General features: G+C 36.0%; 1 protein-coding gene across 3 annotated transcripts in view; it reads left to right on the plus strand.

Moving 5' to 3' along the window:
• Positions 1 to 14,902, plus strand: part of PUM2 (pumilio RNA binding family member 2) — a 76,228-nt gene that overhangs the window by 12,974 nt on the left and 48,352 nt on the right. Inside the window, exon 1 of one of the 3 annotated variants that reach the window (XM_075049059.1) lies at positions 2,860 to 2,877. The exons of the other annotated variants lie outside the window; for them this stretch is intronic. The gene's annotated coding sequence lies outside the window, so the exon portion shown is untranslated. Of the gene's footprint in view, positions 1 to 2,859; positions 2,878 to 14,902 lie in introns of those variants that run through there. 3 annotated transcript variants of the gene reach the window in all.

The following is a 14,902-nucleotide window of genomic DNA, read 5'->3' on the forward strand; positions in this document are numbered from 1 at the left end:
TTCCTTGCCAGTGTTCAGCCGATTTTCACTAGCATTTCCCAAGGCTGATACGTTGTGTAGATAAAATTATTCACAGATAATTAAATGCTGAGTAACAGTTGCATCTCTCTTCTGCCACCTGCTTTCCATCCCCACTGGGAATCAGAGCTATGTCTTAATCAGCAGCTTTGTTTAATAGTCAGTTAGGTCCATCAAAATATTTCTCCATTCCTCCAGCGGGTAAATGTCATGAACCTCATGTGTGTTTTCTGGTAACTTGAATGGGGGATGCAGGGGAGCTACTCCTACTTTTTAACGTGCTTCAATGGTTTTACACATGATGAAGATTTAGCAAAGGGGAAACTACTCTTACTTTGCTGTGCATTGTAACCCATGTGAAAATAGTGTCTTCCAACTTAATGTGATCAGTACTGCCTTTATGTTCTGCCATTTTTCACTGCTCCCATTCTTCCTTAGTAAATATGAACTAACAGAAATCAAGTACCGATGAAGAGACTTCTCCATTTCAGTTCTTTGATTTGAGTGTTGTCTGTGTACCGGTGTTTTAGGGGATTTTGTTAAGACAGAAGTTACTGTTTTGCTTTTTTTAAAGAAGAGACAACTCTTGAGTTGGAAGTACTAAAGAAATGGGTTTTCTAAAATTAAATTTATGCAAACTGCAGATGGAATTCAGTTGTGATTGTGTTCTGTGAGTATTGGGTAGACAGAATCTTTGTGTAGGTTAATATATGAAAGATAGAATTTTTTATGCATGTGGAAAAAATTGGAAAGAAAATTAGTAGAAGCAAGTATAGTAGATAAGTATCACAGAATGATTGAGGTTGAAAGGGTCCTCTGGAGGTCATCTGGTCCAACCCCAGTGTTCAAGCAGGACCATCTAGAGCCAGTTGCCTAGATTGTTACATAGATACATATAAAAGAAGTAGAAATGGAGGTACTGAAATCTTTTATTCAACATAAATTATCTAAGCTTATCTTAAAACTGTGGATTTTACATAGATTTTAGCATGTCATAGTGCAGTCAAAGAATGTGAGACAATGCCAAAGGAATAAAAAAGCATTTTAGATAGATACAGCAAAACTGAACCCCTTTTTTTTTTGTGAAGACAACGGAGCTCTAGCCCCACTGATTCAGTAGGAACTTGAAATGTATAGAAAGTTAAATACAAAAATAGAAAATTGTAAATTCAGCAGGGATTTTTCAAGCAAAAATAGTAACAAAAAGTAAGAAATTTTTATGTATTGAAAATAAGGATTGCTTAAATTATCTTGGGAAACCTTACTAGTCTTCTGGCAGGAAACTCGCATAAGCCTGAGACCTTAACAGGTGGATTCAACTAAATACAGAACATGGAAAAACCTCGTATTCACTTCCGGACCAAAAGAAACCTGATACTTTTGACTAACTCTTGAGTAGCACATAGAAGTGAGTTGAAAGAGGAGTTGTGAGCAATTTGGTTTTAAGAGGAACAGTTCAACTTGGCTGGAATCAGTGATGGATTTTGAAGAATCTTCAAGTGCTAAAGAAGTTGAGTAACAGAACAAGAAATTAATAAATATACTTGATTAATTCCAAGAAACAAATTCCTGGGAAGACTAAGGAAACATCTTGGTCTTCTGAAAGCTATCTGAAATGTTTTCAAAAGAACTGAACATCTTACTAAGCATAAGGCAAGACAGTGTCTTTCATAAAGATGATTATTTGTCTAGTAGGATATTTAATTTTTACTCTCGTTAAAAGACTGAAGAATTGCTTGTCAGTGTCCCCCATAAGGGATTACTGAGAAATGAACTATGGGAATTGTCAATAGTTGGAAGGCAGTTCATGCCGTTAATAACATGCTTCTAACTTTTGGCCAGCCCTGAAGTGGTCAGGCAGTTGGACTAGAAGGTCCCTTCCAACTGAAATATTCTATTCTATATTAATACACAGTAGCATTAGAGGCCATTTCTAGCACAGGGAAAGACCAAGTGGGTTATCCTGGGCTTCCATGGTAGTACTGAGGGTTAGTGTATGCTGATTTGGAAATTACCAAGACTGCAATGGAAAAATTTCAGATGCCACGTATGTTTAAGAGAAGAGCAGGAAGTTCAAACATGCCACAGTTGAATGGAATTCAACAGTTAGTTGAGATGGAAAAAGCTTTTTGGTAAGTGTATGCTTGACACAGTGTCTAAATGAACTAGCCACTCTGACTCAAAACTAAGATCATTGGCTCATAGAACATTTCGGACTAAGAGACACAGAAATGTGTGATATTGTTAACATTCGCGTCTGTGTTCTTCTATGGTTGTTTCAGCTGTAGCAACAGAAAATTAAAGTGATGGACAACAGTTACTCATATGGCAAAAACTTTGGAAGTTGAACTATTATGCTGGCAGAGTGGGAGGCTATAGAGAATAATTGGCAGCATAAGGGAGGGCACAGGCTAGAGGAGCACTCATTTGCATGAGAGGTGATACCCAGAAATCTTTGGACACTCAGCTGAAAGGTAATGCATGTGCAACTCCTCCATACAAGATGTCAAAGCCAGAAGCGTTAATTTGAGTCATAAGACCACCATTGTCACCTTTCATATTAAAACAGCAGTAAGCATCTTGTCACTGACTGACAGGTTTAAGTGTAAACTTCTTAATATAGAAATAACCAACCCTGGGTTTCATTCATCTTCCTTTTAAAATATTTAATACTGAAAAGAGTTTAAAAAGATGATGAACTAAGTATAAAAACTTCTCACTTGGGTTTTTGACTTTTTTTTTTCTTTCCCTCAAGACTAAAAAAGCACTTCAGGCTCTTTGATAGAACAGCATCTGAGGAAGACCAATGTCCACTGTGGCATCATCCTTTTGTTAACATCCCCATGGGGCTGCAGATAGGTTAGTGATCTGTTTGTCGTTAATTCAATTCTGTAATGAAGAATTGTCTGGGATACAAAGACTTGGTGATCAACAGTCAGTCTGTAATATTTGGTGTTACAGAGATGAGGTTTTTGGGAAGCATAGGGGTATGTTTTCTTGGATGTCAAAAGTCCTTGCAAATGTTCTTCCTAGTGCTGAAGCGAAGAGCTACAGCAGTGTGGTATTGGCCAAGCTATTTGTTCTGTCTTTTCCCCTATCTGCCCTATCTACTTTCCTCCCTCATGGCAAAGGTACTTAAGCACTTCAGCAGTTTAATCACATTGGGTTATGAATTTTAACATGTTGTTTGCTGCTTCTGGTCTCTCTGCCTCCGCTGCAGGGGAAAAAGGTGGGAACTCATGGTGGAAACATTGGAGTCCTGCAGCTAGGTCTAGCAGAGCCTTTGTCACATCCTGAAGAAGCAAGAGTTGATAAGTAAAAGAATGCCAGAGAAATGCTCTGATTGTAGCAGCCTTTTCAAAGCATCTAAAGGATAGCGGTGGTATAAACAAAAGAATATAAATTGCATCTTTGCACAAAGCTTTGGTTGAGCTGCAGTTGCTGTAAGTAATTCATGTTAGAACTTACAAACTTCTGGAGAAGTTTTGTGAATAGCTGCTCTAACAAAGAAAAATCCTTTTTTGGGGGTATGGAGAGAACAAAGGAAAGAGTCTTACTGAGTTCAAGAGCTTTTTAGCACTTCTGTGGTATGGAGGGGAAGCTCTATATATCAGTTTTTGCAAGTATGCAGCATGGCTTCCATGGGGATCTATTAGAATTAACATAGCCATGAGAAAATGCATGGATGTTATTAAACTATTAAAATTTGCAAATGTTTAACTTTGTTGCCTCCAGGATAAAATGGACAATTTCTAGTGAAAATTTTGCCTTGATTTTAAACAATAAGATTGTTTTGTTTATTGTTCAAATAAGATATGCTAATATGTTTGTGCAATGGAAATTGGGAAATAATTTCCCCATATGAGCCCTCACAGTCATGTAGCCATCCCTTGGAACAATGAACATAATCTCAGCATTCAAATTGGGAACAACATAATCTGTTTCCTGACCTTACAGTGGGAGTCGAATTTCCTGAATCGTTAGTTCTTCCTTTTATAGGTTCTACTTAAAACTGTCCCTAGAAATCTAAGTGAGCTTGTAGTCCATATTTTTTGATTTCCTAACTTTGTTTGCAGCTTTTACTTGAATTTTAAAATAAAGTATAATCGTGAGATGAACTATTTTAAAGTGCTTTCAAAATAACTTCAATAAACATGTACTTTTAAGACTTTTTCAAGTGCTGAGCAACTATGCAGCATATAAATACTTTTATGGCTAGTCTGTCATAGTAAAAGCTCAAGTTTTGTCTTAGCTGATAGATGGCTCCTTCTCCCTGTAAAGTTAATGTCCATCTGAAGCTATTCTGAAGATCATTTATTGCTGTTTCTGCAATCAACAGGTTCTATAACAACTTTTTTGTAAGTGTTGTCTTTCTGTGTTTTAAGTTTGCAGTGGTTTTAATTTTCTATTTTACTATTTTCTTCAATTAATTCCAGTAGCATTTAGCACCACTTAACTAGAAACCCAGATTATGAATGTCAAATGTGTGATTTAAGCAACTTCTCAAACTTGCAAATTAGTAAAACTTTTCAAGCCTCACAAACTAGGAAAAGAAATCTTAGACTGGAAGGATTTTCCATTGTGGTTAGGAGAGAGCTGGGAGGAGGGCATTTGATTCCTGTTTTTGAAAATGTTGTATGCCCTGTTGAGACAACCTTGTTTAATAAGTTCTTGGTGAGATTTTTCCATCGTACTAGTGCTGTATAATTTGGAATAAGTATTGTAAGTTTTTTTCAGATGAATTTTAAGGTCATGGCTTTTTGTGTGTTTAAAAAAATCTAAATGTCTTGCAACCTATGTACTTGAAACATCACCTATTACCCTCTTGTGACTCTTGCAGTTCTGGCAGCAGACATAGCTGGAAAGAGGCAACTTGTCTGTCTTTCCCCTCTTTGATTTGAAATAGCTAAAAAGGAATATTTTGCGACATACTACAAGGTGTTTTCATGTAATTCAGCTGAAAGAAAAGCATTGAGAAACTTTCTGTGATATACATTAAATCATTTCCCTAGCTAGAATGAAGAAAATTGCAGTGATGAATTTTGCAGATACTTGATTTGTATTTTTAGTTTGAAGCACGTATTACATGGAATAGTCATCCTAACTGTTGTCAGGACAAGGAAGTAATTGCAGTCACCTGACTTGTACAAACAAGTTTATTCCATGTAACTTCTGTTCTTCAGAGGAGACTCTTAATCACCCCTTCCAATCACATTTGCTGTTCTGATGCATCTGCATAGTTTCTGATGTTTTCACCAACAATTTCAAACTGCAGCTGATATTTTTAGCTTGTGAGGTACTTGACCAATTCCCACCCACTGCATGTTGTCTCATATGCTATCAAGCTGTGAACTGCTACCCCCCCTTTGTGGATTGTAGTATTAGTTGTGTTTTTGTTACGTATGTTGACAAGTGTGCTTGTGCTTTCTTCAGCTCTTTTGTGCTTTCTGACATACTCTTTGAGTTAGTCTTCACATTTGCGCCTGCCTTGATGTCTCCAAATACCTGGCCCTCGTGCATCGTTCAGTGTCTTAATATGAATACTTTATTCTTATTTTACCAATTCAGCTTCTCGTTGTATCAGTGTTTGTAATTTGTCTTATACTTAGGCTGAGAGGTCTTTGAAGCAGAGTCCTTCGTACTTTAGTGCTTATTCAGTAATTAGCGTGGGGAGACTGGTTTGATACTACAGCAAAACAAATAGCATGTAGTCAGCTGTGCATTATCTTTGATTTACATATAGAGAAATTACCCTGTATACTTGTGCAGCAGTAGCTCTGTGCAGAATTGGTTCAAGTCTGCGAGGAATTATTGACAGTAGCATAAATCTGAATGGTAGCACTGCTTCTGGAGGTAATGTGGGCTGGAAGCAGCCGACGCACATGCGTGCACCTTGGAGCCTGACATAATGGGAACCAGAGACCTGAGCTGGCTGCTTACTGAGCAAGTTGAAGTTTCTTTGCATTTTATTCCCATGTGCTCCAGGTTCTTCGTGGGATTATGAGTGAGGCCTCATTCCAAACATGGTTATTATATGGTTGTGGAGTTTTGTCCCAAAGCTAAAACTTGGTTTAGGCATTCTAGGAGAGTTTTGCACAGACATCCAGGATGAGGTGCTGGGAGCCGGTAAGCTGGCGAAAAAGTGGCTGCATGTAGTCAGTCATTCAGGCATATTGCATTTGCAGTATATTTCTTCATATTTTTTTACTCACTTTCTTCTTTATTCAAGGTGTCAAGAAAATAAAAATATTTTAAATTTGGGTCAGTGTTATTTCTTTTGCTTAATCAAAGTTCTTATCTGCAGGTTTAGAATGTAGCTGGCTTTCTTTTTTTCATGTGATTAAAATTGGGGCTTATGAAAATGTATGACACTGCTTTATTGCATGGAGGAGCTACATTTAGTTTTCTGAACTACCTTGGTTCGGTACAGTTTACATGAAAGGGTGATAAGGGCCCTTGCGTGTCTGTGAAGGTAATGGAAGAGTTATGTGAAAGCTTTTTCTCTTTAGTGAAAACAAGGGGGGTTGGAATTCATGGGGAGCAAAGCACAGTGGTGAAGGGAGGCAGGGGGCAGCACATAGTCAGGTAAATGATTTGAGGAAACGCTTTATTTTGGATGAAAATGAATAACCTGGAATTTAGACATGTAATCAGAAATTTTGCTTGTAAGATCACCTCCTTATATTTTGTTAGATGGTAATTCAAACATGGGGGGTTTTTGTCCACAATTACTGCTTCTGTCTACCCTAAGTTCTGCTGTTTATGTACTAATAGCTGCTTGTACATACAAGTGCTCTTGAATTTTTGGCTTAAGTGAAAAGGTTGAAAAATTTGGCTTTAAATCCACTGTAACACAGATAGATGTATTAATGCAAATCTTTGAACTAATTTTTGTTACAAAGCTTTTATTACTTCAATTTGAATTGTAAATAACCTACTTTTATTTCCAGTAGCTTAACTGTCATCAGTATAAAGTCTTGGGTGTTATTTTAGACTTTTCTTTTACTTCCTTTGAAGGACTATGCTAGTCAACATTTAATGAGATATTAATGTCCAAGGCTAAGCTGCTGCTCTTACTGAATTAGAAATGAGGCTTATTGAATTAGAAGTATTCTTTAGGTTTTTTTTAGTTGGCTGGTTTTTTTCAGCTTTTAGGCAATTGTAGAAATCTATGGTTAGTTTAAATACAGATATTGTCCAAAGAGAACGTCCTTAGAAAGCAGCTGAAAAAATTGATAACAGCAATTTCTTTGTGTCCGTTCTTCTGCTGTAGACAGATAAAGTAGAAAACACATATGCCTCCCTATAGTAATTCTTTTAAAATACATTAAAAGAAACATATTTACTGTTCTGTGGCTGTCCTTGAGGTTATGCAGAGTTTAAAGGCCTGAAGAATCAAGGTAGATTTTGAAGCAGATTGGCATATATTTGGAACTTCTGGGTTTTTTCACTGGCATTTTATGGTGGTGTTAAGAGAGTTGTGTGTTTTATCAGCAGCTTGCTTTAGGACAACTAGTTATTCATAGTGGAGTGAAAAGTCTAAAAATTCAGAATTTTTCTTTTTTGTACTACTCACAGTTCAATTCATTGCCTAAAGGCTAGGTAGTTCCATTTCTTCACCTCAGGTTTTAGCAGCCACTTTGAGAAGATCAGACTGTGTTGGTATTCCGTGGTTGCTTCTTGCTTGCTGGAGGAGTAAAAAAAAACAACAGAGCTCGTTCAAAGGGTACTGGACTGCAAGGGAGAAGTAAGTCATGATGCTAGAAACTTCTGGGCAGGAGAATTGCTGGTGGAACTTCAGTTTTTGCATCTAGTGTTCTTAAAAACTAAATCCTTCAAAAATGAATGTTGTAGTAAATGCATCTGCCATATTCAGGAGTAAAGGAAATGAAAGTAAATGCTCTGAAGAAGTGGATTGCTATATATCCAGAATTGCTGTGGGTGGGAGGATCTTTCCTGATATCAGTGCTACAGTAACACAGAACTGTTTCCTGGAAATTCTGTCAGAGTGACTTCTGTCATTTCATCAAGCCCACTTTTAAGGGGGGAGGAGGTGTGTGTGGGGTGTGTATATATGTATGTACAAAATCTTTTTCTTGGTATAAATGATATTGTTTATAATTTTCCATGGGATTCCTTAAAATCACATTCTTTTCAAGATGGTACTAAAAAATACATAATTTTTGAAACAAAAATTTAAAGCTTGTTTTTTACTTTTCGGGCAGGGGGGAGATGTTCTATTTCGTATTCTCTGGTAGCAAATAGAAAAGTGAAAATAATTTAGTTATCTAAAGAAAACACATCAGCAAAAAAAGTCTTGATTGTAATGTAGAAAGTTAATTTATGGAAATTTTTACTTGATTCTAGGCCTGTACATTCTGATTGTTCTGATTCTTGTTAACATATTTAAGAAAAGCTTGTTGACTTTCTATTAGAAAGTAAGTTACATGCTTCATTGATCATGACAATATAGATGGAGAAAAGTTGTCCCTAGTTACTGGTTGTGTGTAGATAAATTTTGGGTTGATACAGTTTTCATCTTCAGAAAAGGCAAAGGTTTGTTTAAGCCTTTTTTTAATAGCATATTGCCTAGAGAGCACTTGAGGTTTTTGTTAAGTTTAACTTACTAAACAAAGTTTTTGAATAAGAGCTAATGATACAGTAATGAAGTCTGATGTCTCAAAACAGCAATGCAGTAAATTAATGTCACACTTCCTTATAGAAGTAGCTGTATGGTGTTATTACTCACTGACAAAGCCTTTTAGTGTAGAATGGAAAAACAAGGTTAGAAATTTGTCTCATGAAGTCCTCTAAACTTCTGTTACAATACTGGTGGCATTTATTATTCTGTTCTAGGAAGGTGATGCTAACTTACTAGCTTAACGAGAAAAGTGTAGAATTTTAAAATTAGGGGGAAAAAAAGAATTGTACATACATTAAGTAATCGGCACCAATTAAATAATAAGCATGCTTAGACAAGAACTGCAATTCAGATTTCATTTCACAGCTTTGTTTTCAAACTGCTGAATATATTTAGTGTCTTCCTTTTTTGTTTGTGGTATATTTATGCAGGAACATTGGAGTGAGAGGTGCAGAGTAATATACACATCTGAGAGTGTAGTAGGGGGAAGGTTAAGAGACTCACCAAACTAGATGAGATTACACCTAAACTATTTCACATTGAAGATTAAACCTGTACATTTTCTTGTATGAAAGACAGTTCTTCCATTTGACTTACAAGCAGTAAAGGACCAGTCAGCCCCTTTTTTGAAGAGTTACCTTTTCTTGTAGCTCATTTAAATAATAAGCTAAAAAATGTATGGATAAATATTATTTTAATCAATTGTTTTAATTAAAATTTTAAAAATAATTTCCTGTTTACAAAAACTCTCATTGGACAAGTTTTTATGGTTTTTTCTTGTATTTTGTAAAATTATATATAAACTTCTTATCACCTGTCCCTTCTCTAGACTTTTATTTTACAAACATGTACAACTTCTGTCACCCTGACTTCCTGTTCTTTACATTTCTTAGAAAATCTTTTGAGTGGATAATTTCTTACATGATTAAAAGACTTTGAGAAACTTGCTAAGTTACTTAGTACAAACTGCATGCCCTGCTTACATTGTAATATATCACTTTAGCTCTTCAAATGGAGCAAACAGTGTAACTATAAAATCTGCTTTCGGTACAGACACATTATTATTAATTTATGTGAGGCTGGTAGTTCTGTCAGTATTTGACTGTAGGGATTAAAATCTTGAGCTTGAGGACACTTGCCAGTAGTTAGAAAAACTTGTGCTAACAGTTCTGCCACTTAGAGCAAAATTTGAACTTGTTGGGTGGGAAGACTGGCATGAAAGTCTGTGCTAGGAAGAGATAAGTTTCTTATGTGATGGAAAAGTTCATGTTCAGGGGGAATGAGTGCAATTACCTATTTCTTAGAGCATGTTTAATTCCATAGCCGGGAACAGAACCCAAGGTTCCTGAATCTTGCTAGGCCAATGAACCATCACACAGCTCTGAAACAGGTGTCGGTGCTTCCTTTTCCTGTTTTGCTTGCTCTCTGTGGTCTGTTGCAAGTAGATCCGTAATTTCCAGATTTGGCAGTAACTTTGTGAGATGCTATCCAGCATAATTTTGTATATATTTATATATATATATATGCTGTTGATAAAAACCTAGAAAATTCCTTTCTCCTGTGTGCATGTCAGTAATCTGGAGATTACTGATATTCCTATGGAAAAGAAAGCAAACAAAACATTTGGTCAGTGTTGTGTATACAAGTGTCAGCTCTTAAGATCACCTTCTCCCTTTGTGACTTAGCTTTTTCAGCAGACTGGACAGTGCTTTTGCTGAGTGTTTGTGTGTATATATTTTTTTTTTTTTTTCCCTCCCTTGCTACATGCTGCAGAAACCCTAACTTGAAATCTCCTAGTTTCATTTTTTTCATTGTTGGTGTCCTCAGCACTGGTAGGATTGCTTCTTAAACTTAGAATACAAAGTTCACAAGGAAATAAAACAGAAGAACATTAAGATCCAGAGTGATTGCTGAGCCAGGCCAACTACATTGACAAACTAAATCTGTTTTTGTTAGAGTATTTCAATGTATTAAGGGTTATTTAGTGCAAAAGTATAGCTTGATCTCGGAATGAGTTAAGCCTAAAGTACAGGGATTGAAGAATTACTCACTTGCCTGCAAAAAGTTTGAGTTTGTTTTAGAACACTGTATTGTAATGCAATGAAAACTGTTAAATACTTACTGGGGGAAGATGTTATGCTTTTGAGATAATAACCATGGAAATGTGTGTTAGGATTTATTGGTTGCTTAAGTGTTTTGTCAGAAATGCCTAACATCTTGTTTATTCAGACTTCTTAAGGAGCTTGGACTGCCCATTTTGGAGTATTTAGTTAAGTCTGCAGTTGCAGTACTGTTACATATGGTGCTCAAAAAATGTTCTCTCTTTTCAAAATACAACATACCTGTAGACTTTGAATTACTCAGGAGTAGCAACTTTTATTAACCAGTTTGGCAGTTGGTTTGTTGATGCCTGAAAGAGGTATGGGAAGATGCATCTAGCCAAAGGCAGCTTTAATCAAACAAATGCCTTGTTTTCTTAAAATGTTATAGAAAATATTTAGTACTTTGTAACTAACTTGTGTACAAAACATAGTTCAGTTGTGATGCTAGTGGTTGCCTCTTCAGCTGCTGAGCATCGTTTTTTTAATCTGGATGCACTATCTTCTAAGCCAAAATAAGGCAATTTTAGGTAATTTGGCAAAATATCCTAGAGGAGAAATCTCTATATACAGCCATGAACTACAATATTTGATAATAGAGGTTTGAGGATTTGCAGTTTAGGCTTATTGTATAGTTTTCTGTCATTGTCTTTTGTTATAAATCTCTACTAGATTTGTGTCTAATGTTGTAATTTGTATTAAAATATTATTTTTATTTAGTACTTTATTGCTGGCTACCCCTCTGAAATGTTAAATGAGCTATTTGTATATGTAGTCAAGTGTCTGGCATGGCTTTACAAGACAGTATTTAACTATGTATTTTTAAAATACAGTCATTTTAGTGTTCTTGAATTAGTTTTAAACTTGCTAGTAATTCTGAGTCTCTGCCATAAGCATATATCATACACAAGAAGATAAATGTTGCAGAAGAGCCACCCCTGTAGGAAACTACTAAAAAGGTATTTTACATTAAAGCATTCAGCAAAATAAAGAACAAAGCTCAAGCATTTGCAATGAGAACAGAAGCTTCCTTTTATTTCCAGTCACAGTACTGTCATTGCCAGGTGGTTTGTGTTGAATTTATGGCCTAATACCACAACTTCAACTTCAAAATATGTTGTTGTTCTTTTCTTTTTCAGGGTAGTTCAAATATTTACCTGGGAGGGGTGGGATGAGATTTGAAATTTCTTCATGCAGGAGAAGTGTCTTTACCTCTTTCTGGTTAGCTGGTTTAACCACTTCTGATTTTAAAAATGAAATCTTCGTGTATCTTTTTTTTGTTTTGTTGTGGTTTTATTATTATTATTTTCCAACTTTTTTCAAAGAAGGGGCTGATCTTTGCTTTTGCAAGGAAATGGTTAGAAGCTTATTTCTGGCAGGATTCGGGGTTATTGAAGAGAGGACTTCTCCACAGGTCTGGATCTAGGTGCCTGGATTCCAGAAATGGGATATTATTTTAAGCAGTGTTTCTTGTGCTAATCCTAGATGACTATCCAGTCAACAGTCTGCTTCCTGAACTCTGTCCTGAGTTATGCCAGGACATGGTTTCATGTTACTGGTTTATCATCTGTCTGCCATTAAGCAGGTATTCCTATTCCACCTTGCTCCAGACCAATTTCTTCTTGTTGCTTTCCCCATGTCAAATCTAGTGGTCTTACTGCTGGGGTGTTTTAGCAAAGTAGAAGGTGTCTCTGCCCATGGCAGGGGGCTTGGAACTAGATGATCTTTAAGGTCCCTTCCAACCCAAACCGTTCTATGATTCTATTCTGGTGAAATTCTCATGCACAGAAAAAGAAGGAAGAAAATTCTGAATCAAACCTTTTACTTGATGATTACCGAGTTCATTGCAAGGGGAGTGGTAAAAGCTATTAGGGGAAGGATGGAAGGACTGTCCCATTCGTCAGTAGCCGGCTAGATGTGCTCAGCTCTGTCACAAACTCAGTTTATTTGTTGAACATTCCAGCATTCAGTATTGAGGATTATCTTGTGGGCATGGCATGAGGTAGTAGTGAAATATAGAAAGAAGTGAGATAACTACTCTTACTAGGAGTTTTGACAGAGTAAAGGAAGGTTTTTGCGTAGGACTCTAGATTTAAAATAAATTATTTTGTGAATTTCAGGGGGAGAGTGTAAACTTTAGGAAGAAGGAGTCTACTAAAAAATTATAATTTTGTTTTTACTCTGTGTTAAAATATAATTCCTAATGCTGTGATGAAAAATGAACTAATACATACTGGTATGTTGTATCCAGTTTCTGTGGAATGGGGAAAAGATCAGAATTTTCTATCAGGATGTCAAAGCGGAAAAGTTCATGGGTATGCTTAAACAGTTCTATCTGTTTAACAGCAGCGTGTGAGGAATTCTTATACCTAAAGACTGCTTTGGTGTGTAGTATCCATTTGTGCATAATTTGGGGGCCCTGTGGAATGATCTGATGTGTATCAGAAGTGTGGAACCACTGCTACCTTCCCTTAGTTGGAAAGGCTTATTAGTAGTCAACTCATGAAAACTGAGGTTAGATCTAGCAGCTAATCCCAAAAGCAGGTAGGTGGTAAATGGAGAAAGAGGAGTCTTCAGAGTGACTGTGGGGTGAGGAAAAAAAAAAAAAAAAAAAAAAAAAAAAAACAAGAAAAAAAGATTTAATCAGCCAAAACTGGGAAAAAATTGTAAATGTTGAGCAGTATGTTTCATAGGCCTCTTTTTTGATTTATGAATTATTCCAGATAACAGGGAATGAATAAAAATAGATAAATTCTTTTTTGAATGTTCTGAATTTGAGGTAAAAAAAGTATATATTAAAAATGTTTATTTCTGGAGCATATGAATTGGGTGAATGTTGGCATTGAATTAGAGAAAATAAAACTTCCTGCCTAACCAAAGTTTCTCCTTCAAGGAGAGGGTATGTCTTTATATGTAGTAGGTGTAGCTTGGTTGTCATTATTCTGGATGTTTTCTTCTGTTGTAGTGATAGGGCTAGCATTGAAAAAAGCAGATCTTCAGAAGATATTAGTGCTGCCTGTATTTTCTCCAATCTGTAAACTGATCTGTGAAACGCGTATTCATGATACGGGACAGGATTTTCTGGGCTGCTGTTCTTGATGGAAACAGAAATGGAGACCCTCTTTGTTACAGTAAAAGGAGTGTATTGTTTCTCTTGCTGCTGATAGCAATAGATAACACTAACTTAAATTTCATGTTTGTAAGAAAGGGGCCAGTGGACAAAATCAATGTTCAGTGTACTAAAGTTTATTTACAGTTTCAGAAAATTTCAGTTTCTTAGAGTTGACTCTGAACTGCTTGGGGCGGGGGAAGTTAGCTGTGCTATTACCCTGATTCTTGGATTGTCTTTTCTTAGAGACTTGGGAGTGTGTGTGGCTATGTTTTTGAACTTTGCTGAATTGGGAAAAATAAGCATTTGGTATTAGGTCTTGCAGCACACACATACACAAAAAAAACCCCAAACCAAACACCACAACCCAACCCCACCTTGGGGGGGGGGGGAAACACTAACAAAACAAACAAACAAAAAAAAACCCCACAACCAAAAATCTTTAACATCTTTCAAGCTTGGCTGTTTCTATCTAACAGTGATTTGGGTAGTGTTTATGGCAAATATAGTTGGCAAGCATTAGCTACAAATTTTCTTTAGAGATACTGTTAGATCAAAACCACCTTTAGAGACAGAAGTATCTAATTTACTATTTGATTGTAATTGAAACTGAAGTACATGACTTCATCATGGGGAGTGGCTTATGGTAAGATAATCAACTCTCTCAAACATCTATAGAAGAAATTCTGTTTTCAGAAACTGTGATATCCAAAATCAGAAGTCTTCAAAATTTGAATTTCTGATTTTTCTTTTTAAATAATTCCTATTCTACAGTTATTTTTTCTGTGTGCATGCACAAAGATTTTATTATCCTTCAGAGGTAATTAAAAAAGAACTTCTTTCACATATATTATAAATAATCTATTTTTTTAATTAATTTGAAAAAAGTCTTTAGCTTTTTTAAGGATACATGAAAATCTGCTTTCACTTTTTGAAAGAATAAAATCAACCTGATTGACTTAAATGTCAGCATCACTGGAAAAAAGGTCAAGGTGCAATTTTTTTTAAGATCCACTGCTCCCCTAATTCACTGAA

The sequence above is a fragment of the Buteo buteo genome, chromosome 17 (assembly GCF_964188355.1).
Source record: "Buteo buteo chromosome 17, bButBut1.hap1.1, whole genome shotgun sequence".
NCBI lineage: Eukaryota > Metazoa > Chordata > Aves > Accipitriformes > Accipitridae > Buteo > Buteo buteo.